We start from the raw sequence: 24,611 nt of genomic DNA on the forward strand, positions 1-24,611 counted from the left end.
TTTTTCGTAACATGGTTATAAGGGTAAAGATATTTTGATAGCCTGAATTATTGATTTATTTTAGATCTGCCTGGTGGCACCATAAGTTTCAGAGAAAATAATTAAATAAATCAAATCAGTTACATAACTTCCTTCCACGTCAATCAAAAACAAGTTCATCCACTATATGCATACCTTCTTGTAAATTAAATACATTTTAGGACCTTTTTGTAAATTCCTAGCACCCCTACCACCTAGTCGAAAATTGGTGGGCTTAGGTGATAAATACTTAGTCACTCAGCGTGATTAAAATCGATGAAACCGCGAGCGTTGAGAGAATGCGAATTTATTTGACTGTATGGCTAAATGGCATTTGGTCTCATTGTTGTTTATTGTATGGGAATCTGTAATTGCTGGATATGGTTTCCATAGAGATAATCTGCCCTTTCGTAACTGTGTTGGGGCTGGCTTTCAGTGTAAGGCTGCAGCTCTACTGAGGTGGAGACGAGCGGAGCGGAGAGGAGACGTGTGGGGATCGACCAATCACATTACATGAAATCCACATCTCGTCTCCGCTCTGCTAACGCCGATGGAAATAGTCAAGGGCTCCGCTCGTTTCCGCCTCAGTTGAGTCACGTACCTCTTTCTACAGCTCTGCTCCTCTCATCTCCGTTCGTCTCCGCCTTAGTGGAGCCACAGCCTAAGAGTATGTACCTTACCGTACCGTATTACATGTAGCGACTCTTTATCTGACCTTAAGCCAGTAACCCTGTAAGACCTTGTAAACTATTAAAGAAGTTTAAAGGACAATTTGATTGTGAATAGATCAAGCTGTCTTATAACAAAACAAATTACTCTTAGTCAACCCCGTTACCATTTTTTACGTCAGTATTTTTACAAATATCGTAAATACATATCTTCATAATATATCATGCTAAGTTGGCAGCGTAAACATGAAACTATTTCTTGGATGAATTGATACTGTGAAATAATTTGAGCTGGTCTATCGCCAACGTCCATACCATGTTGAAAGCACCGGTTCTCGTCCGATCACCGAAGTTAAGCAACATCGGGCGCGGTTAGTACTTGGATGGGTGACCGCCTGGGAATACCGCGTGACGTTAGCTTTTTGTTGAATAAAAACACTACTTATTATATTTTTTTAACGCCCTTTTCTTATGTGTATGACGTTATCATATTTTACATTTGGAGCAAAATTCGATATCCAATAAACTTTATTTATCCAAAAAAAGGGGTTTGACATGGATTGTTGCTGTTCAATGTTAAAAAAATGTACTAGTTTAAACACCATCCCAAGAATACTTACTTAATTGTTTTATTGCGCTTTTGTTCCTTCAGATAGCATGTCGTCACGGGCGGGCGCATAAGAATCTTTTCCTAGATACTGGCAAGCTGCCAAGATAAACTGATTGAATAGCGAAATTTTAGCTCTACTATTGCCAACGTCCATACCATGTTGAAAGCACCGGTTCTCGTCCGATCACCGAAGTTAAGCAACATCGGGCGCGGTTAGTACTTGGATGGGTGACCGCCTGGGAATACCGCGTGACGTTAGCTTTTTGCCAACAAACTATTCTATCTTTCATGATGTTTTTTCAATGTGTATGATTTTATCTCTTCCTAGTTCACGAGAAAACGTTCGGTTTCAATATAGTTTTCTGCTGAAATTTTGTGTTGTTTAACTACTTCACTGACCACTACAGTTACAGTTACAGTTACAGCCTTTTTTACCGTCCCACTGCTGGGCACAGGCCTCCTCTCACACGGAGAAGGATTGAGCATTAATCACCACGCTTGCTCAATGCAGGTTGGTGATTTCAGACTATATAGTCCAGGTTTCCTCAAGATGTTTTCCTTCACCTTTTTATCAGCCGTTGGTGTCCAAGATATACTTAGAAAGTACATACAAACTTAGAAAAGTTGCATTGGTACCTGCCTGACCTGGAATCGAACCCACGCCCTCATACTCGAGAGGTTGGTTCTTTACCCACTAGGCCACCACGACTCACTGACCACTATGCAGACACAAATTCAAATTCAAATTCAAATCTTTATTTGCGTTCCATATGTAATACAGGTGGTATTTTTATAAAGTTTAAACAATATATTAGAAACAATATGGACCCGGTAGGGCACAGCATAAAGAGGTAAGAGAGGTTTGCAGTACTTATAATTATTATCTAGTTTAATTTTATTAAATCTATACTTATTACTAAATAAAAATAAAACTGAAATATATTTACATGTTATATTCTTATCTTGTGTGTGTGTGTGTGTGTGTGTGTTTGTTGTGTATGTGTGTGTGCGTGAGAGTCTGTATGTACTTACTTATTATTTTTTTATTGACTTATCGTCCATGTACTCTTTTATTGTATAGTAAAAAACAAAACAATGGTATGTATCAAATATGACTCATGGGACAAGAAAGTTATACCTGTTAATAGGTATACTATGAAGAATTTATAGATTGAACCTATTTAGACCACAATGATTAAGACTGTTTTCATTGCACCTTTGTCCACCCAGAAAGTACGGTAGACCGCACGTCAGTGGTAACTGTCATGCACCTTAACTCAATAGTAATAAGTACGATTTTCCTATAAAACTGTTACCACTGACCTGACGTTGACTGTACAACGTTCCAGGCACGCGAGGGCGTCTATTTCTAGCCAATGGCAAATTGCCAAGAAATACTGATCGAATACGACGATTTGAGCTTCTCAATCGCCAACGTCCATACCATGTTGAAAGCACCGGTTCTCGTCCGATCACCGAAGTTAAGCAACATCGGGCGCGGTTAGTACTTGGATGGGTGACCGCCTGGGAATACCGCGTGACGTTAGCTTTTTGCACTTTGAGAACTAATACATACATTTGTTTACATTCTCTCCTTCTGCTATGTATCCTATGTGGTGATGTGGTCAGCTTTCCTAATTTTTCTTCTGCACTTCGCTCTATCTATGTCTTGGCACAAAATACATAGGTACAGAAGTCAATCTACATACAAAGCGCGTTCGAGTCACGCAGACAAAGGTGTCTATGTGTGCGTGTTCACAGACGCGCTGTCTCAAAACAACTCAAAACAGTGCGAGCGCGGCTGCCGCTTTCTTGAGATAAGCGCGTCACACAAAGGTAGATAAATGTGCACGCTTTGTGATACCTACCTAACTGTAATTTGACTGTAATATTTTTAATTTTAATAACAAAAGAAAAATTAATAATGGAGCAACAAAATTCGTATTATAATTGAACAAGTTGACGGTTGTTTTATACAACAATAAACAGTGAATTGTCGTTTTTTAGCCTGCCGTATTACCTATAGTATGTACCTACTTATTTTCTCATATTTCGATGGTTCGTTTAATAAACGCAGTAGGTAGGTACAGTTAGGTGGGTAGGTAAGCGCCCCGGCGCGGGCGGCGGCCTCTGGCCCAATGCCGTAATAAGTTTTGCTAGTGTCGACCCAGGCGAACCTGCCTACCTACCCTCAAAGATTATTGCTAGTAGGAGTTGATAATTTTTGTGATCATGGCGAGACTATGTTGTAAGGTAGACGAAATAAAACTCGCACATCAAGTTTTCTGTAGCTAGAAGCAAGCTTAGATCAGGGACTGTACCAACCCATTACATACAAAAATATTTTTTTCACAAGTAAAGAGTAGGGTAAGTATATATGTATGAATAACAAAATTATAAATGGCGGTTTCTGAAAAACGGTATCTCGTTCAAACGAATTTCCGTTGAAAGTGTTTATTAACCTCTTGTATGCCACATTAAATATTTTATTATTATTGGTTTATATTTCATTTTTCCTGTTTTATTCTCAACAATACATCAAATAATTAGATACGAGTACCACTACCACGTTAGTTTTATGCGCATAAAACAGTTGACAACCCTAGCGCGACGGCCGAGTTTAGGCATGAAAAGTGAAGTACATACATCAGATTGACTTCTGTACCTATGTATTTTGTGGTCTTGGGCACTTGGCACTCAATCATTCACGTTTGTTAACATTAATTTTAAGAAAAAATATTAGATTTTTATACCTACTAACTAGTAACTAGAATTTTTTCATGCTTTTAACCTCCCGGTAACGATGTCATCAATATAGAATACCTGCTATTCATCTTATCTTTCAGCTTATTAATTGAGATTGTACCTACATGTTTTTTTTCTTCTAAACATTTTTGAAAGTTTAAAGACATAGACTACTTTACAATATTGCAAACTCTTGTGTCCCGGGAACCGTATCCACTATATATCTTCGCTCTCACAATGTACTGACGGCGCCTGTGTGAGAATTTACAATGCTCTTAGTTATGCTCCAGTGGACCTCTCACTGGTTTGGGAAGAATTTATTTACGGGGTGTTTGGATGTTAGAATGGGAAGTGGAGATGTTATATTGCATCATTTTAATTGAATTGTTATCACATAGATATCCCTTTGAATATTATTAAAACTTACTTTTTAAATACCAAATAATACACTTTTTTGCAAAAAAGCGGGCACCTACGCGCAATCTTGGTTTTAAGGACTTTACGTGAATTTCAAAGGGTTTTAACAAACGTAGGATGTTACTAGCATCAAAAGGGATAGCCAAGCATGCGTGAGAGTGTATTCTAAATTTGAATTTAGGAGAAATGCTAAGAAACTGGTTAAACCTTGTTTCTTAAGAAAATGTAATTATATTTAAGTAGGTAATTACAAGTAAGTATGTAATGTAAGACCACGGCTAAGACGATGTAAGATTCAATTACGTAGCATATAGAAGAAAAGACAAGTGTTATGCCAAATAATAATTCGTTTGCCTAGGACAATTAATTTACAGTAATAAGAAATAATAGTTTTGACTGCAGAATACCTTATAGAAAATGTTGTAACCAGTATCTTATTTTGATTACTGAAACTGCCGTATCCTCCATAAGAGTTCATCGTCAACAATCTAAAGTATCAAGTGCTAAGAGAAAACGTAGATTTTCCAAAACACATTAACATCCATATTATTGCGCTTATTCCGTGTTTTGAGTTTAATAACTTTAAAAGTTTTTGTTTCAGATTTATTGATTGAGTAATAAACTTTACGGATATTTTCCTTCCAAATAACATTTTCTTTTTAATGTTATGGTCGCATACAGGAACACAAATAAAATAGCCTAGGAAAAATCCTATGGAATTAATAATAATTATAGCCAGCCAAGATTTTCAGTTCTAAATAACCCCATTCCACATTTATACAACTCTCTTTAACTCCAAATTTCCATATCCTTAAATTGCTAGGAATTTACGAAAACATAAACACGAGTCATAACCCTTACCAGTTTCCCTGACCTTCCATACTCCAAAAACTTCAACCAAAGTCCTTAACCATAGCGGTCTTTCTAAACTGGTCATCACACTACAATAAAAGGAGAATTTTCGAGCATATTTCGAAAAGGAAATCTCGAAAATCACTTAGGAGAATGCGAATATAGCTATAAATTGACGATAACATTTACATACGGGCGAGGGCGAGTTTATAACGGGTCACTTAACATGTTAAGGCAAGTGTTCGTAAGATTTTCCTGTTTTCCTCTTAAATATGGGAATCAGTTTTCCTTAAAGAAGCCAGCAAGCCTTAGAAACAGGTGAAATATTTATTATACCTATGGTAGGCAACAGTCAGATCACTAAACGCCAAATGGACGCCTAACCACAGCACTGCTTGAAGAAACTGAAACGTTTCACCAACAGTTGTTTGATCCATGAACCATTGGTCAACATTATTTGTAGTAAGAGCCTATGAGTTCCAAAGGAGCTAGTTTAAGTTGGAACTAGTTACAAAAACCATATAAATACGTTACATCTCCGATTTATTTGTATCGCTTTCGATGCAAGACGTTCCGATCATAAACATACAAACTAAATTAAATAATCTCAGAGTAGGAACTGAAAGCATGACGTTATTAATCAACAACCAATCTTTAAAGATTTTTTTTTAATACATTTCGCAATAAAATAAATAAAATAAAAAAAACCTTTAAAGTTGAAAAAAAATATTTCATCTAATTTCGCCAACCCAATCAACGACATTCCATTTTTAAATCTCACCCCTACTATCATTGCTGACTTGTCACTTATACTTCGAACAAAGGCCGACCTAATCTCGAATGAATATAAATGATATGAATATCCGAGTCGCTCCGACCGCAGACGGAAATGGCCGAGGATTTGTCATTGTCAAATTTGAATACGAAGCAACGGATGCGAGAAAAACGAATGTCATCTGTTTAGTTCATTTGCGGATTGCAGATTTTCTGTGGCTGTTTGTTGTTGATTTTTTGTCTATGTTTTGGTTTAGGAAAGTGAGAAGGATGGTAAAGTAACTAGGCATCTTTAGTTGCTGAGGTATTTAAAGTTATTGCTGCTTTGTTTTTTCTTCAGAAATTAATCATACACAAGTTCGTTCGTTTGGTCGTATAAGTGTAACATTTTTAATATTTCTGCTTCTGTCACTCGGTAAATGAATTTTACTTTATGACCTAACCAAAGCAAATTGTCAATCGTACAGTACAGTCAAAAACAAACATAAAATTCCTTTCATTACCAAAATACTGTACAGATTTAGAACGCAATTTATAGCAAGTTACCTCCTCATAAATATCTCATAACTAAACAAAGCGGAATGTTTTAAAAACCTATTATTTATAGCTCACATAAATCTTTAAAGGTATTTGTCATGAAAACGGAAAAGGTACGAACAACCTATATGAGTGGAAATGCGAAAAAAAACAAAAGACGCATAGCCCTCCAATCTTCATTTTCGAAACCGATACATTTGTATTTCGAACATTATCCGAGCTGAAAATGAGTAATGATGTGTCTCCGTAATTTCTGTACGTTTTTTACGCCATCTATTATTTAGGAGATGAGGCTTTAGTTAGATTTACTGTTTCCGTGCGAGTTTCGTTCGAGTTTGTATTTGTCATTCGAGTTTTTTTTGTTTTTGTCGTATGTGCTTATGTGGTGTTTAGCGCTTTGTTCGACGGACTCATCTTTCTTCTTTGGGTTTTGTTTTATGAATTTCCCCGACTTTGCCATTGTATCTCGGTTAATTATTTTTAGGAGATCTTATTGAAACTTTCTTAGGTATTTCTCTGATATTACGCTGTATAACGCAAGAACCAAGAATGTATGACGCATTATTTCGGCTATAAAAAAACCTAATCATGGTTATGTTGTGTATTATACATTTTACATGACATAAATACATTAAGTACATTATATGATTGTAAGCATAGGCCTGTAATTCAGTAAACCCTTTTCCCAAAACACAATAAAAATCAAACCCGACAGTTTTACGCTACATAGGCTTTACAATTTATCAGGCCAAAGCAAACAGAATGATGTTCATTCGGCAACATCATGTGTGCATTAATCATTTTATGCAAAGTCGGCTAAGTGGTGCTGATTAATGGTCAAGCTTGGACGGTGGTCGCTGATAGTTTGAGCTTAGGGTATTACGCAAATGATCGGATGGTGAGCAAATGATGTATGGGTAGGATGTAGGTAGGTTCTAAGTAGAGTGAATAGCTTACTAAGATACAGACGATATGATCTAGTATTGCCTGGATAAGTACACGTGGTACTGACCTGTGTCTATAAACCTTCAGTTTCTTTTCCTTTTAAAACATAGTAGGTACGAAGTTACGCAGGAAAAAAGTTTGTTATTTTACTTTCACAATTAAGTCATGCGCAAAATTCAATTATGCCATTTTTTTCAAGACCTATCTTAGTAAGTCATTTAAATTCGCAAAACCACTGAAAATTGTTAACCCGCTTTTATCTTTCCAATCTTCATCTCCAAATCTCAATTGTATCTGATCAGCTTAACCATTACGTACTAATACATATAACCTAACAGATATTACAGATATTATAGCAAGAAATATAAAGGTTTAAAAAATCCTCCAAGTCCAAAATTTTCCCAGTCTAACTTCGTCCAATGTCCACTTGATTTCATTTTTTCATTGCTTAACCCGTTGTGTTCAGCGGACAAGGGTCGCTAGTGTATTGAAAATGAACCAGTTTTTGTTCCTTCCGAGCTCAATCAGTTGAAAAGGGTTATTTGACGGACATCATTAACAAGGATTAAAAGATTACATACGTGGAAGATGTTTTTAATCATTAATTTCTGTTTTTATTTCGGATTCTGCTGTGGTAGCGTCTTCTTGGACCAAGAGAAGCTTTCTCAGACCCTAATTATTTGTGACTAAACATTTAAATAAATTCTCGCCGAACAAATAAACGTCTGTTTTCCTTAAAAAACTGTTAACTTCGATAATTCATTGTAAAAAGTTGATTTCAGAAAACTGACGCTTATGTTGTTGTATGAACTCGGGTACGACACACAGATTTTTAGAGCTTCTTTCGCATTTATACTTAGTAATACCTAAGTGATGTTTCCCTACGAAGGTTTAGCTACTATTAAGAGTATAAGTAGTAAGCAAGGCAAAATAATATCATCTCTTAATTCTTACCCAAACTGCGAGTCACGAGTCATAACTCTAAGAAACCGGGCGGTTTGTCAAACTGACCAATATGAATGTGATCGTTACTTGAAACGACTCAGATTTGTTACGGACTCGACTCAATCAAAGGGTGCACTTACGTTTGTTGTGTTGTTATTAATATTTATGAGAAAGTAGGTTTCATTCAGAGGATTTCCACGACCAGTAGTAACTAGATGAACAGGATCTAAAGCAATTCTATAAGTTTATCTATGTAAGCTCGACTCAGATTCTCAAAAATGTTTCTTCTTTATACACGTAGAACCTTTTTCTGAGGGACTAGGCAGACCCTGTCCCATCAACTGGACGCTAATCCACACTCCTTAAAGTATCATTTACTCAGAATATCGTGGTAGAGAGCAAACACCAATCACATTCTTAGTTTAATTCATACTGTGTTAAGCTTTAACTTAAATGCGGACAGTATTTTGCTATAATATATTTCGCCAGTAAAATCATCCTGTGCTTACAATATTTTCAAAAATAAACCTTCATACCTTGAACTAGAGTGCACTTTCTTTCAAAATGCGAATATCCGATGACGCGTCTCAATCATAAGCGCTATTACTCATGTCTATTTGTTGGCTAAACTACAACTTACTATTTACTACCTTAGTGCACTCTAACATCTTAAACATAAGGTTAATAATTGCATAGCAAGTTAAAGTTATCGTGGTTTTAATTTGAAAGGGGTTACTGAAGGTATGAATGACCAGAAGTTATACTGAAGGGTTAGGATCCCTGTTTTGGTAGTAGCATAACGAATTAGGATTATATTCGCTCTTTGCAAATTAAAGCTGTCCCTTTAATTACTCTTATGGTTGGTATAGTGTATTGTGACGTCATGATAACTCAGTGTTGTCTATGGGAGATGTCCGAAAATGAGATTGAAGTCATTTGGTGAATATGATGATGGAAAACCAGTGGTAGCATGGTAATGGCAGGCACTAAATTAGGAACCACTATTGTGATTCTAAATGCAGAACAACAATTACATAGCGCTTAATCTTACACAATAGGTAACGCTTACAGTCTCTTGGATATTCGAAACTTATTCTGCATAATTTTCTGCTTTATTTTCCTTACAAACTGTTTTCTATACCACCTGTGTATCATGTCAGTATAAATGTTACCTAATAGCTCTTTTGCCATACAAGAACTCCCTAGAGATTAAAATACATAATTAAAATTTTAATAACACCAAAAATTCCTTAACACCTATTCATAAAAATAAATTACCTAATACAAAATAATCTGGAGCTCTTATAAGTTTTATTTATAATTCTCATTTTCAAAGCCACCCCTAATATTATGACACATTTTAATTACAATGAGTCGACGCCATTTTGATTTTAAACACTAATCCGCTTACGAAATATTGTGGTGATGGTAAAGTTAAATTATGAAATAGTGTTGGGACAGTACATTATGTTTATCGTTTTTTAGGTTCGTGATTGTCGAAATATTTGAAACAGGACAATCCGTGATTGTCCTCCACAAAAAGTGCTGAATTATCGAACACAAGTTATCAAACTGATTCAAATGATAAAATTAATAAAAACAACCTATTAAAAAATGCATACGACAGGCTATTCACCATTAAGGCTATATTTTAGTGCTGACAAGGCCTAAATTGTTCGAAGGGATGCTTTAGGTACTTAATGAAGACATGTTTGAGAGAAACTGTGGTATCGATATCGATAAACTTACATACAACACTTAAGTTTGACAATAATAACATCAAATAACACGAGCTAATCCCAACGCGACAGGTTTCTTATTAGCAACATTTGTCACCGAGGTTACATCAGCGGATTATAAACTAAGGGTGACACTGAGTTTCTTAATGAAAAATATAAGTAAGTATTTTTAGTACTCCCTTATTGTTTCGTACCGACAGTAAAAATATGTACTTTCAGTTATCCCTTATTGTTTTGTGCAGGCAAAAAGACTTTTATATTTAAGAACAAATGCGGTTTTGCAAGACCAGATTTTGTTACCTAACTATGCGATCTATTGTTGGCTATTCGATCTGCTATACTGAAATAAGTATTGAACAACTCTTTCGTAGCAAAGGAGGATGTACTTTGAAAACTTGTTAATTTCTACTGAGGAGCATATACAAAATAATTATGAAAATATGTAGCTTTCTAGCCCGTTGTTAGAGTGTGTTTTGTATAACTAATATAATAAGGAGTAAAGACAGCAAGTAAGTGAGTGAGATTTCAAAATAGTCATCCAAAGATAGGACGGCCTTGTCACCAGGGATACATTCAACAATTAAGATATCCAGGATGTGTTCATTCCGTTGTTTCCTTGATATAGCTTTATGTCCAAATTCAAATTATGCGTTACCATCACAACATTCATATCTTCAACCATCAAATTACAAGCAATACCAAACATTAACTTTAATGGCGGGTCAAAATTCAATGGCGCCAAAAACCAGAAACGTCACCCTTAGGACTTGTTTGCATAAAGAGCATCACGCATAAAATCTTACGACACATTCTGACAAACTTACATCTGTACTTCACAAACTACAAGTCACACAAATTTCAACTTTGTACCATTGGCCTAGGGGTTACAAGTCCGCGGTGTAGTTGTAACCTTAAGTTCGCAGGGGCTAGTAAAATCATTACCACGCCGCTTGGAGCTGTTTGCCGTTTAAATTAAATGCAGGACAATGGTCAGCGGGCACTGAATGGCATATAACTGGCGTGATCCTAAGTTATGTGAGGATTAGCCCTATCTTAATATCTGAGGGTATTAACATTGTAGGATTGGATGCCGTATGTTGTCGTTTCATTTGGTGTGGGCGGTTGTGAAATTGACTGTGGATTTTGGATCTAAAAACATGGTACATATTAATTAAATTAACAAAAAAAATCTCGTGCTTTAGAAAAGGTTGTTGAAAATTTTATAGCTTCATTATGTTCAAGATTTTACGAACATCTTACACTAATTAACCTTAGTAAAGTTATCAATCAATCTCCAGGTTATCGTCAAAAACAAACACAACTAGACAATACCCAAACTCCCCGATTTTCCATACACTACAGGAGCTTTCATATCTCGATAACGAGAGGCTCGCACGATAGTAAGAAGGATTACGTTTGAGTCAGCTATTGACTCCCCGGGGAATACTGCAGCGATTGACGTTTCATGTCCGATTGCATGAATATATGACTAACTTAGGTATGTAGAATTAGGAGAAGGTATATAGGCTTTGACGCTGTCTTTCAGTTGTATTATCTGGCGAAGATAAATTGATTAATTTAATTATAGTGCCTGAAATCTACAATTCATTTTGATAATAAAGTAGCAAAGGACCGGTGAGGTGAATTGCGTGTATGTTTTTGTAAGGCGCTTAAATTTTAGTTATTTATATTGATTTCAACGAATAATCGAATCAAGCGTTCGTATTGAATAATCAAATCAAATGATCTATAGAAGGAAGAGATTTGTTTATGTAATAATCTTGCAAGAACTATGGTTGATTGATTTCTGATTCCTCTTCTAAACCTTACAGTTTTGATAAAGATAACGAAAATTAAACGAAACACATATCCAAAATAACAGATAAACACTCCTAAATACATGTTATTTCGTATTTAAAATATCCCTCTTTACTCAACCTGAGAGGAACAACCGCGCAATGAAAGTCTAACAATGCAATACAAATGAGTGCAATTTATAATACCTTTGTTAACCGACTTATTGCGTTATAAAATGATATAATGCGTTTCAAGATACTGTCCAGAAGTTAATTCACTTCGTAACTAGTTTGTTTTTGATTAATTAGGAGCACTTTTCACTCTTTTATGAGCGTATTTTGAAGGGGAGGTAACAATACATATGTTATTTGATAGTTCCCTGATAGCTGGAAAACTGATGTTTGAGCATCCTCAGTATATATTCCTACATTATTATAAATGGTAAGGTAACTATGTCTGCCTGCCTGTCCAACTTCCAAGTTAAACCTAAAGAACTGTAGTAGTCGAGCTAGACTAGAAACTAAATAAGGACGAGGGATATTTTTTATCCATAGGCGGTAAGTAGCTCAGTTAGAATGTTACATATTTCAAGATCTTCAACTATTCTTCAGCCAACGTCTACAACAGCTACATCAAACTTAATTCATTCATGCAGGCCGAACCAGCATTATGTGTATTAAATAAAAACACGCTTTCGAAACACCTCAAACAAAATAATATTATAGACACAACGACAAACAAAACCACTGAAAATAAAAAGGAAAAACAAACCAAACACAATATTAAGTAAGACTAAGCAATTACTCGGGCGAGTGAGCGCGTTCGACTCCCGATTGAAATAAATTGGTAAGCAATTTCGGTGACACGTGTCATTCCACAAAAACTTGGTTTGAGAATGAAGGAAAGAAAATAATTTCCCCTTTAGAATAATAGATTGTAATTGTATTTGAGTATTTAGGTGAAGAAAATTTATAAAGGTTTTCTATTTTATGTAAATCAAATAGATTGTTGTTTTTTGTTTTACTTAGAGCTACACGTCCCGGCCTTATTTCCGGTCAGGGAAAAGTGATTTTTTAACGCACCTAAAGTGTGTGACTGTACCCAAGAGTCTCCATAAATCCCTACAGTTTTTGATAAACTAGAGAATAATATAGATCAGTTAAACATTTTTCAATGTATTAATGGAATCAATTAAGATAAAAAAGTAATAAAGTAATAGTATAGTTTAATACCACATTAAATAAATTCTATCCTATACTTAAAAATGTATTATGAAAACAACCTGAGTTCCACAGACATATATAATGTATATCAAAATTTAAGGAAAAATACATTTTTATCTACTAACCAATTTTCAAAATACATATTATAAAATATTGACACATAAAAAAATATCTATAAGTAGGTAACAGGTCTATCAACTGAATATTAGAATACGTCTCTAGTTAACCCTATGCGTGCGGCCGGGGGTAAAATTGTACCCCAACAAGAATTATTTATACTAGCCCATTCATTAACAAAAAGCATTTGCTTGTTGTTCACGTCATTTTTATAGTCATCGGTAATTGGTCATTTTGATAGGCAGTTGTGGTGTTAAAAAATAATGAAAGACCGATTGACGAGTCTTTATAAGTGGATTGAGGGAAAAGCAATTTTATTGTGGTTTTTATTTAACTGCTTTGTAACAAAATTTATTGTGTTTTTTGTTGTGTATATATTTCCTACCAAATTCTGAAAATACCATTTCTGTTACCAAAAATATGGTCAAGTAGTTTCAGACGTTTTCAGGATTAGAGTTACATACGCCCTTAATATATCTGTCGCAAAATGTAATAAATGCTTGTGACTTAATTAAATACGTATCTAAGAACCATATTTACCGAATGTCTGTTTGACACAAAATTTCCAGTACCAATAAAACTGACCCCTAAGACCTCACAAACAAACGTGAAGTCACCTTTTAGCAACCAAAACACTAGCAGATAAACTACACAATGAAAATTGCACTCATCACTTCTGTATACCTGCACAGCGGGGCATCTTTACACAAGTCGGATAGCCGAAACGATCTACCAACTTCATTTTGCTGTTGCTTTTCAACTTTAGGGTCCTTATGTTTAAGGATGGAGGGTTGAAATTCGTATGAAGTTGATGTTGTGAGTTGGTATATCTAAGTTGGTATTTATATAATGACAACAATATATAAGGTATTGTGTTTTGATGGTACATGTCGTTTCATAGTTTGAGATGTATGGGACTTGTATGGGAGAAGGAAATGATAATGTTTAGCATCTAAGGCTTTGGCAAGTTTGAATGTGATATCGCTGGAAGTTATAGCCAGTTTAGTTTATCGATTTGGTCTTTAGTTGAGGGAAATCTGAGTAAAAGTTGGCTTCAGATTTCTGCAGATGTGAATCGGAAATTACCTTAAGTTTTATTGACTTCAAAAATAAGTTGTTGCTGAAAGGTTAATTAACGAAAATGTTTTATTCAAATGAAATGCGCCAATAAGTAAAAAGCTAACGTCACGCGGTATTCCCAGGCGGTCACCCATCCAAGTACTAACCGCGCCCGATGTTGCTTAACTTCGGTGATCGGACGAGAACCGGTGCTTTCAACATGGTATGGACGTTGGCGAGAGGAGAGCTCAAATTATTCTATTGTATCAGTTTAACTTGGCAACTTGCCAGAGTAGTCTAGAAATAGACTTTTCTGCGCCTGTGACGTCATGCTATCTGAATGAACAAAAGCGCAATAAAACAATCATTACAGATTAGGCTCAACAATTATTTCTTCAAAATGTACCTATCAAAAGGTCATCTATGTAAATTACTCATCAATATCCTCATTCTTTGCAGTTTTCCAATGATTTATTTCAATAATAACACTAGTTTACAAAATCAAACTTTTTGCCTGTTGCCGTGGATTTAGTGGCTGGTAACATTCACTTATGTTTAGTTTTTATTAATTACACCCGCAAAAAATTTTTTGTAGCTCGACTTTACTTGTTATTGACTTTCTCTTTTCTGAGCCTTTTTCAGTCGCTAAAGTACGTATTTTATTGTAATTATACAAATATGTGAAGTTTTTACAACACGAGTAGTTCAAGGAGGCGTTGTTTGAACAATCCAAACCATGTTTGTCACTTATGTGGAGAACATGTGTCTGAGAAGTGTAGAAATGTCATCAGAGACGCTTAAAAATACTTATTTTTTTATATTTTGGAATGTTGTTAGATAAAAATGACAAATCTTGGGCTCCTAATTGTGTTTGTAAATCGTGCGTTGAATACTTAAGATTACGGAAAAGTGGTAAAAGAAGTACTTTTAAACTTAAAACACCAACTATTTGGAAAGAATCGATAAATCATCTCGACGACTCTTACTTTTGTAGCGTGAACATAAACAGCTTAAACACCAAAAATCGAGCTAAATGGCAAAACCGAAGTAGAACATGTGTTCAGCGAGCAGTGCAGCATTCACCTGAACTTTCAGAGAATAAAAATTATATTGAATTTTGAAAAATTATAACGAAAATTATGTTGAACTTGTCGAAGACCTGCTCTTACAATTAAGAGATATGGGATGCAATTTGAGCATAAACTCACTTCCTCTTCTGTCATCTGGACAGATTTCCGGAAAATTTAGGAGATATGAGCGAAGAGCAGGCAGAACCTATGCATCAAGATTAACGTGTCATGGAAGAACGTTATCAGGGTTTCTGGGATGTAAATATGATGTCTGACTATTGCTGGTCTCTGATACGCCATTTCCCAAAGTCTACACATAAGAGAAGAGCTTTAAAGCCAAGTTTTTTGGAACTTAACAATTAATATAATTTTTAAACAAATATTCTTTAAGGTAAATACACGTTTTTTCTCTTTAAACCGCTCTTAGCTGAATCTCAAAAACTAGAGCTGATAAAAAAAAACTACTAATGGTTTTAAATATGGTTAAATATGAGTAGTCAACAACAGCTTAAAAAATCCCGGCAACAAATGTACTGTAAACTAGTGTAATGAATAGGACTGTAATAATCATTAGCACAGTAATGTAATAGATAATACGATTACGCGTTTATTAAGTCCAATCTGTTCAATTAACCGATAATTAGTGTTGATAATGAGAATGTGGTGGCACCTAACAGGAGGATTGACCGATTTATGGTATTTAATAAATATCTTATCGAAGCCATTATTAATAATGTAAGATAAAGATAATTGCAGATTCTTTGAAGGTTGTTGCCCATCATCCAATTGTTTTTGAAAAATGAGTGGCTTTTAATGTCAGTCCAAAAACATATTTATTTCATACATACAACGTTTAAGTAAAGTAAAAAGCTAACGTCACGCGGTATTCCCAGGCGGTCACCCATCCAAGTACTAACCGCGCCCGATGTTGCTTAACTTCGGTGATCGGACGAGAACCGGTGCTTTCAACATGGTATGGACGTTGGCGGGAGTACAGCTAAAATTGCTGTATTCGATCAGTATGTCTTGGCAACTCGCCAGTGTCTAGAAATAGCTAGTTCTGCTTTTCTGACGTCATCCTCCACTAAGAAAACTGCACTAGCACAGTATAAAGATGTAATACAATTAGTTTCGTTAAGCAAAAAAAACATAAATATTTTGACATTAATGAGTACTTATAGCTTACTCTTCATACTTTATTCATATGCTTAATCTTCATAGCATAATATTTATTACCAAGTAAGAACATTGACTATTGACATCCTAACTTTTACGATATTAGGTAGTATCTATAACTTTATAGTAACCGTCTGATGAATGCTACTTTATTGTTATTCTGTCTTCAACACAATAAAAATAACTTGAGTCTGCTTTTCTAAATAGTGTTGCGAAAATTGATGAAAATATTTCAGTGCATTTTACGGCGTGGCACGCGACGACGGTAATAGACCAGACAGCATGTCGTTATTCCCTTGGAAGATGGGTAGGCCTTTAGTATGGGACGCAACCTGTATCGATACTCTTGCGCCATCACACCTTGCAAGTTCTGCGTGCTATGCTGCTGCTGCCGCTGCGGCTGCGGAGAACCTCAAGCGGCGGAAATATAATGGCCTTGTCGGAAACTATATTTTCGAACCGTTTGAGGTTGAAACCCTCGGGTCGTGGGGTCCTTTTACAGAATCTTCATATTATTTTAAAATACATAAGTTATTAACTGCTATTTTCTCGTATGCGTTTGCGTGTGCCTTATCTAAACGTTTTAATAGAAATATTCAAAGCATCCAATCATTTTAATTGGCATGAAGATTGATGAGTTATTTTACACTAATTTGTGGACATTACTAAGTAATGGATGGGACGTGTCTTTTAATTAATTAAAAGATCGGAAGTAAGATAAAATAATGGACTAAGATTCTTTTATAAATGACACATGATCGAAAGTTTCGTGAAAAAAGTTTTAAAGTTAAGTAGGTACTTTTATCTTAATAATCTTGTGGGTATCTATTTTTCTTAAGAAGCTCATTTTTCAGGTATTTTCTCCCTCGTGTCAATCAATGTTAATGAGGATCGATTAAAAAATTGCGTCTTATTTGCACCAATATTCAAAAAGTTTGACATTTTGTCTGGATTTAGTGAGATTTTATAAATTCTATCCCTTATAAACAGCCCATTTACCATGTGTATGGATCCCTTTTTTATCAGGCCACGCGAACCAAATCCTACGGCGAATCGCGGATGGAAATTCGAAGAAAATAATATTCACCTTCGTTTCTTTTTCTATCAGAAATAGACAAAATCACAATACTAACCAATAAGAACATACTGTCAGTAACATAAACATTGATCCCCTAACTAATTGGCTCCCCAAATAAATTCCTAATAGAATTAAAGTGTTTATCATATAACTAATAGGAAATAATCACTACTAACACTGTTCTGACAAATTCTACTGTCGAAACGTCCTTCGATATTGGGGCTGACAATTTTCGAATTGCAATCCGTAATACATTCACCCCTGTGTAGTATGGGATATAGTGAGAATTGTAGGTAGTGACAGGATTTTAGGATACACACATGTGTTCTTGAAATCTAGCTTTGAAGATAGTCTTGTTATTTCTTTGTAAAACATTAGACTGTCGTAAATATAAAGGAAACTCTGAAGAAGATAAGAAAAAATATTTTCAAGATTTTGACAAAAAGCTAACGTCACGCGGTATTCCCAGGCGGTCACCCATCCAAGTACTAACCGCGCCCGATGTTGCTTAACTTCGGTGATCGGACGAGAACCGGTGCTTTCAACATGGTATGGACGTTGGCGACAGTTAGTACAAAAATACTCCTCACTATCCAGTCTAACCCACATTATTTGGCAAAGTTCCATCCAGATTAGAATACCTTGCCGGGGCTGCGGGTTGTTTGCCGGGGCTGCGGGTTGTTCGAAAGAGATACCGCGGCCCTGGTACATAAAAGGCCTATGACGGAACACGACGATTTTAGTCAGTAAGAGTCTGACACTCCCTCACCGCTGCTAACCCACAGCGGGAGGGGTCATTTGATGATTTTACGTCGATAAAAAAAAAAAAAGATTAGAATACCTACCTATGTTAATTTTGAAAAACAAAAGGATTAACAAAATGAAACAGAAGTCAAAATGCAAAAATAACCCTTCACAAATTCAATGTAACCAAAAACATTAATCGTTAGAGATTGCCTTCAGAATATTAATAAGTAGTCATCTACCAGAAGAAAGGGGTGAATAATATTGCATTCGACAAATTGTCGCGTCGAAACCAAGAACGCGTAAACGATATGGTAATTAATATCGGGTGGAAAAAGACCCTCAAAGACACGGGAGACATATTCTCCCATTCATCAGAAATATTTATTACTTTTTCATTTAGGTACAGGAAAAGCGCGTAAACATTTTTAAGGAAAAACTCATTTTTTACTTTATCTCAACTCTCAGTTAGATAGTTATTTTAGAAAGGATAAGGATTATAATGTCGCAGATGATTGTAATAAACCAGAGCCCAAAAGCACAGCTGAAAAGCATGATTAATAAGACGTAAGTGAATGGAGATTCAAGAATATGAAACAATTTTTTTTTCTAAGGAAGCTAATTTTAGCTAAAATAATTTTTTTTAGAACCCGGCCATTTGTCTTTTCCAGAGTAGCTCACTGCCACTGTATCCGACGCTTCATCATCAAAATGTAAATTAAATCAATATTTTTCCATAACGTTCTATCGTGAGATATACCTTAAACATAAACCAGATACCGTCAACCCACAATACCCATTACAGCATAATCAAATAAAAACACGTGACTATCAGACAGATCTTCAATATTCATGAAGACATAACCACAAGTTATTGTACTGTACACTCCTGCCATATTTTTCTCAATCAACATTAGTACCGTATCAGCGAGCGAACGGCCTATTGAACAACCGATACATATATAGATCTACACCCTGACATATCTCATGAAGTCCATCAAATGTTACTTCAAATTAGACTTTAGGACACAGGCTATAAGATTCAGTTCGATTTGAGCTTCTAATGTTACATAAGTCATGATGGTATGTGGTGCATTTTCGCAGTAGAATGCGGAGTATTTCTGCACTTCACTTTTATTGTATCAAATAATAGGGGCGCTCTTATAGCCATTATCACGTGTTTGATCTAAAATGATACTTGGTACGGAATTCGCTGGGAGGGGTGTCTTTTTCTGTTTAGTTAGGTACGCAATGTTTAGAGGATTTTATTTAGGATTAAATAAGTAGTAGCCGTAGAAGGTGCAAATTATTTTGACGTAGCTTCAAATGCGTGGTTACTATTATTATCCAACTTCAATTTATTGTTCTCACTGCATAACAATAACTTTCATGTAAGTATCTACTATGTTCATACTTCCATAATAATAAGAAAATCATCTACCTAAACGCTTATGATAGTTTAAATATTCTCTATTTCTTGTCACAATTTTATTTGGGTTCGCCGCAGCCTTTTTTCTCTTTCGATACTCTTTTATCTGCCGTCATCTCACAAGTAACATCATTTCTAACCATATCCACTTCCACACAACCCATCCTTCATTCTTTGGGTTACTCTAAATATTCTAAAAGCTTAATTAATCTGACCGCATTAAAAAATTCACACAAACATTAAAGTGGACACCCAATACTCTTAGAGCAAATTCTGTACCATGCGGGTACATTGTCGGTCCTTCTTGTGACGCCTAATCGATCAACGTCTCTCATCTGCATATTAATTCCGACCCTTATTAAGGCCTATTTAATATCTATGTTGATTACTGTACGCTTAATAAGTGTAGGGAATTTGTTTGTGTGAGCAAGTGAAGAAATTAATCATTATTTTCTTCAGAGGTTTTTCTGCTGCGGATGTTTTAGTATGTGTATACTCCTATTGGTTAAATCAACGTATGTTCTGTACACCGGTTAACATGCAGTAATTGCTGAAAAAAATTGGTAGGTATTTATTCATAATTTCCAGACAGGTGCCCAGTAATTTTCTTCATTGACTTTGCTGTCCTACTGTCTGTTACTCTACCAAATTTTCTAAATCTGCAAAAAAACTCTGAGATGTCATAAAAATAAGTATATGTCATAATCAGACTTACTTTGTACGCTACATTAATGTATGGTCATTATAATGTCGCTAGCAACGCAGTTATCACTGAGCTCGATCGTTTATAAAAAATAAAAAAAAAATGTGTACAAAATGCTATTTAAGAAAATCATAAAAACAAAATAAAACCCAGGATTTTAATCCAACCAAAACTATTAGGCAACTATGGGTAATCAAGACTAGGACCTACACTGAGCAGCTTATTAATCAAACAAATTCAGCCATGCGGGTCAGATTATTGCGACTAATAAAATTTGAAAGGGATTATTCATCCCTGCAATTTATTAACAACATCCAATAAAGAATATTAGGTACAACGAAAACAAGACTTTTTCAACTTAAATGTTTAGTGAACTGCAATGTCTCTCATACAATCTTGCTGTGACAAAATATTCAGGCGCTTAATATTTCTGTTCACATTTAGCGTAACTTTTATTTAGATATTTTTTTTTACGATAATTCTACTAGATTTAGTTAGTTATGATAGTAACTTTTTAAAATTACAGCCATACAAATTCTCTAATCCCTTCCCAAAATTAAATTCCTATGCAATCAATCTTAGTTTTTGAAAAGAAAATCACGCCTATCAGTCATTAGAAGGCCCACAACACAATTCTAATTATGAATGCATTGAAAGGGTTAACGTTTGGTCACATTCGCCACGCTTTCGGTATTAATATCTTGATCCATCAGTCGGTGACGGGTTAAGATGAATCTGTGCGTTAGAAGGGTTAACAGGGGTGACTGGGAAAGATTTTTGATAATATCTATTGTTTAGTCTGGTGTGAAATTGTAGGGTTTAAATATTGCTCAACTGTGGAGAACAGTTTAGTAAGTATTGAATTTTGGTTTTTTATACCTACTAATATTAATATTTTTCATTTTCAATGGGTATTTGAAATCCGATATTGTCTATATTATGAATGTATTTATAACTTTTGTTTACTTAGTATTACTTTACATTTTGACTTTGACTTTGATGTCAGGCTTATAGCCCTGATAAAGTAGGCTGGTAGAGAACGCCTAATACATTAAGTCCGCCGTTATACAATGTGAAAATAAGTACCTAATCAAAACCAATTTCACCATTCCCGATTATTTTTTAGAAATAAAATGACATAACCAAGCAAGAACGTAGTAATTAATGACATTTTTATCCCACCAAAAATAAAACCTAAAACACGCTAATACCATGAAATTGTACCCACCCACATAGATTAATGATACCCAACAATGGCCGAACCTTTCATTTGATCCCTTTTAGATTTAACAGCAATTAAAAACTTCCACTGAACATCCAAAGGGTTAACTTCATTTGCGTATAATTGGTACGATTCTAGTGGGAATGAATTTTTTTTATTTATTTTTTGGGCACAGTGATGTCTTTTTAAAATATGGGAATCGATAAACCAATAAGATAACATTAATTGGATATAAGTTATGTTTCCAAATAAACGCGAGTATTTCGTAGTTAGTTACAATCAATAAAATTATGATATAAGTTGAACGGTGATCAGTTTAGATCTTTTGGCGCGGTTTTATTCGATTTCGTGTTGTGTTATGTTTTATTGTATCAATTAAACAACAAAAATATTAATTAACTGCGAAATCAAACACCTACTAATTATACCTAAATGTTTTCATACTACGTAGAAATAATGTATCGATAACAATTTCGGCACATCACTACAAAATGACCAGGAAATAAACTTTTTAAAAATTAATTCAATTTCACAAGGAAGACATCTGAGTACAATGAGACCCAACCCTTTAATTGATTGCACACGGTTCTAAGAGCCGCGGTTAAGGGTTAAGGTGATTCAAATTCTTTGTATCGTGTCCAAATTCAATTTTGAATCTGATTCAATTGGGGACTGTTGGGAAAAACTTTCCTTTTGAGTCTGGGAGGTAATTATTTTTTGTGGTAAAGAATTAAGCAACTTAATAGGGTTGAGAGAATCATTTTCTACCTCCTTCAGTACTGAAAATATAATTAAACTACTAAGAAATGAAATGAAACCATAAAAAATATTTAGCTATTGAAAAAAAGTTATTAAATGTGTAAGAGAGAATGTTCAACAAGCTATAAAACAAAAGATTTTCACGTAGAAACAAAACAAATTGCTTCCGTTTTTCATAATTAAATAGTGATTACAAAAATAAAAACACTTATTTTAATTAAAAAATGTAAAACGATTCCTTCGAGCCGGATTTGAACCAGCGACCTATGGATACCAATTGCTTTACATCTACAGTCCACCGCTCTACCAACTGAGCTATCGAAGGTATACGTAGGACGGCGAAATTACCGTTTGGTATCGCAGCGCCGTGTGTATTACGTATTTAGTGTTACGTCACGCGGTACATTGTTTTCGTTTCAAAAGAGACTTTGTAATGTTGAAAGGCATAATCGTATATTGTACTGCTACGTAAATTACATGTAATAATTATAGAGCATTATAAGAATAGAGCCCACTTAATATTGCTCTATAAAACAAACACAAACATTCTTAAAAAATACTATTACCTATGTTAGTAGAGTTTAATTATTACTTGGGTCTAATTAGCTAGTGTCGTAAGTATCTAAATAAGGTACCAATAAAAAATAAGGCAAAGTCTATACTTATACACAATACAAACGAATAAACCAAAATATCATTTACCAACAAACTCAATGACAAAACGTCTGAAATCTACCTAACTGAATCACCGACAATCAGCAAAATACAACGGAATGCTGAAAATATTTCATCGCGAGCGAACACTTAATTATCTAAATAGATATCACTCCCTAATCAGACGTTCTGAGCTCTGATTGTAGACGTACAAGTGTTTTGTTGTGATGACTAGAAGTGGCTAGGTATGTTCATTTGTTTAGACTTTACAATACAATGGCGGTTTTTATAATAGAACGTTATTTTCCTGGAACACCGTGAAAATAGAGTCGGTGATAATATTCTGCGCAGCTACTACTTGTTGCTACGAGTATTTTGTCAGGCGCTTCAGATTGTTATGTTTATTTTTAGAGATGAAACTGTCTTTTTGATGATATTATTCAAGATGTGAACTATGAACTGTAAGAGTAGAGATTGTTAGGGAATCTAAACTTAATATTTATCCGAATACATTAACATTTCTCTCTGTAAAAGCGTGGTAATAATGTATTTTCTCTGCATGAATTCCTAAGCTGCATGAAACCTTCGTCTCGCAGTAGAAGAAAGCTACCAAGCTGACACATCCAGCAAAAATTTTATGCGCAGTCCTCCCACAGCCGGATGTGTAGCATTCAGCCAAAGATGGCGGCCGGAAATACGTCGCGCCTACTGTCATGGCCGCCGGAAGTTCTCTCGCCATTTGATAAATAGTTGTTCTTCAAGTTTTTCTGATGCAAATGAGGGGACGCATGAGTGATGGCGTTTGTCACAATCTACCAGGATGGATTTAATTTAGAATTTCTTTGGGGATGTTAATCTACAACCCCTGGTCGGGATTTTCTGATTGCGTGAATCTGCTGAGGTTGCCTTTTGCTTTTTTGGTGCTGTTTTGTAATTTTGAGGAAATAAATCTTTTGTTTACCTGTTTCAGAAATTGCTTTGCGTCATCGTGTATTCCAGAAGTTGGGGCTTATTATTTTTGGTACTTTCTTTTACAATTAAAAAGTAGGTATAACGTGCCATTTGTATATTATAACAATAATTTTCAGATAGTCACGTAATTAATGTTCTTAAGTGATTGCAAAAAATATTATAATTTAACTAGAGTGAATTTGACCAGTACCATAATGCAAAATTTCTCATAAAGTTCAAGTCATTGCACCATTAGCGATGCACATCTGCTGTCGATTTGCACGTTTTACTAACTAGAACAAGTACAGTATATGATAAAACTGTAGATAGGTATTTTTTTGGTTTTTGCGACCATTATAATACCTTTCTATAATAACGG

The 24,611-nt window shown here is 35.0% G+C and overlaps 7 non-coding genes across 7 annotated transcripts; 3 read left to right on the forward strand and 4 right to left on the reverse strand.

Annotated features, from left to right (window-relative positions):
* Positions 1–987: 987 nt before the first annotated feature.
* Positions 988–1,106, forward strand: LOC126054065 (5S ribosomal RNA). The gene has a single exon (XR_007510669.2). It is a non-coding gene; the product is annotated as a 5S ribosomal RNA (ribosomal RNA).
* Positions 1,107–1,438: 332 nt separating this feature from the next.
* On the forward strand, positions 1,439–1,557 carry LOC126054064 (5S ribosomal RNA). The gene has a single exon (XR_007510668.2). It is a non-coding gene; the product is annotated as a 5S ribosomal RNA (ribosomal RNA).
* A 1,169-nt stretch (positions 1,558–2,726) lies between these two features.
* Positions 2,727–2,845, forward strand: LOC135118581 (5S ribosomal RNA). Its single transcript, XR_010277672.1, has one exon. It is a non-coding gene; the product is annotated as a 5S ribosomal RNA (ribosomal RNA).
* An 11,719-nt stretch (positions 2,846–14,564) lies between these two features.
* Positions 14,565–14,683, reverse strand: LOC126054075 (5S ribosomal RNA). Its single transcript, XR_007510679.1, has one exon. It is a non-coding gene; the product is annotated as a 5S ribosomal RNA (ribosomal RNA).
* A 1,701-nt stretch (positions 14,684–16,384) lies between these two features.
* On the reverse strand, positions 16,385–16,503 carry LOC126054074 (5S ribosomal RNA). The gene has a single exon (XR_007510678.1). It is a non-coding gene; the product is annotated as a 5S ribosomal RNA (ribosomal RNA).
* A 1,711-nt stretch (positions 16,504–18,214) lies between these two features.
* On the reverse strand, positions 18,215–18,333 carry LOC126054073 (5S ribosomal RNA). The gene has a single exon (XR_007510677.1). It is a non-coding gene; the product is annotated as a 5S ribosomal RNA (ribosomal RNA).
* A 4,530-nt stretch (positions 18,334–22,863) lies between these two features.
* On the reverse strand, positions 22,864–22,952 carry Trnay-gua (transfer RNA tyrosine (anticodon GUA)). Its single transcript is given in 2 exon segments — positions 22,864–22,899; positions 22,916–22,952. It is a non-coding gene; the product is annotated as a tRNA-Tyr (tRNA).
* Between the last annotated feature and the right edge of the window lie 1,659 nt (positions 22,953–24,611).

Source organism: Helicoverpa armigera, chromosome 23, assembly GCF_030705265.1.
Source record: "Helicoverpa armigera isolate CAAS_96S chromosome 23, ASM3070526v1, whole genome shotgun sequence".
NCBI classification, from domain to species: domain Eukaryota; kingdom Metazoa; phylum Arthropoda; class Insecta; order Lepidoptera; family Noctuidae; genus Helicoverpa; species Helicoverpa armigera.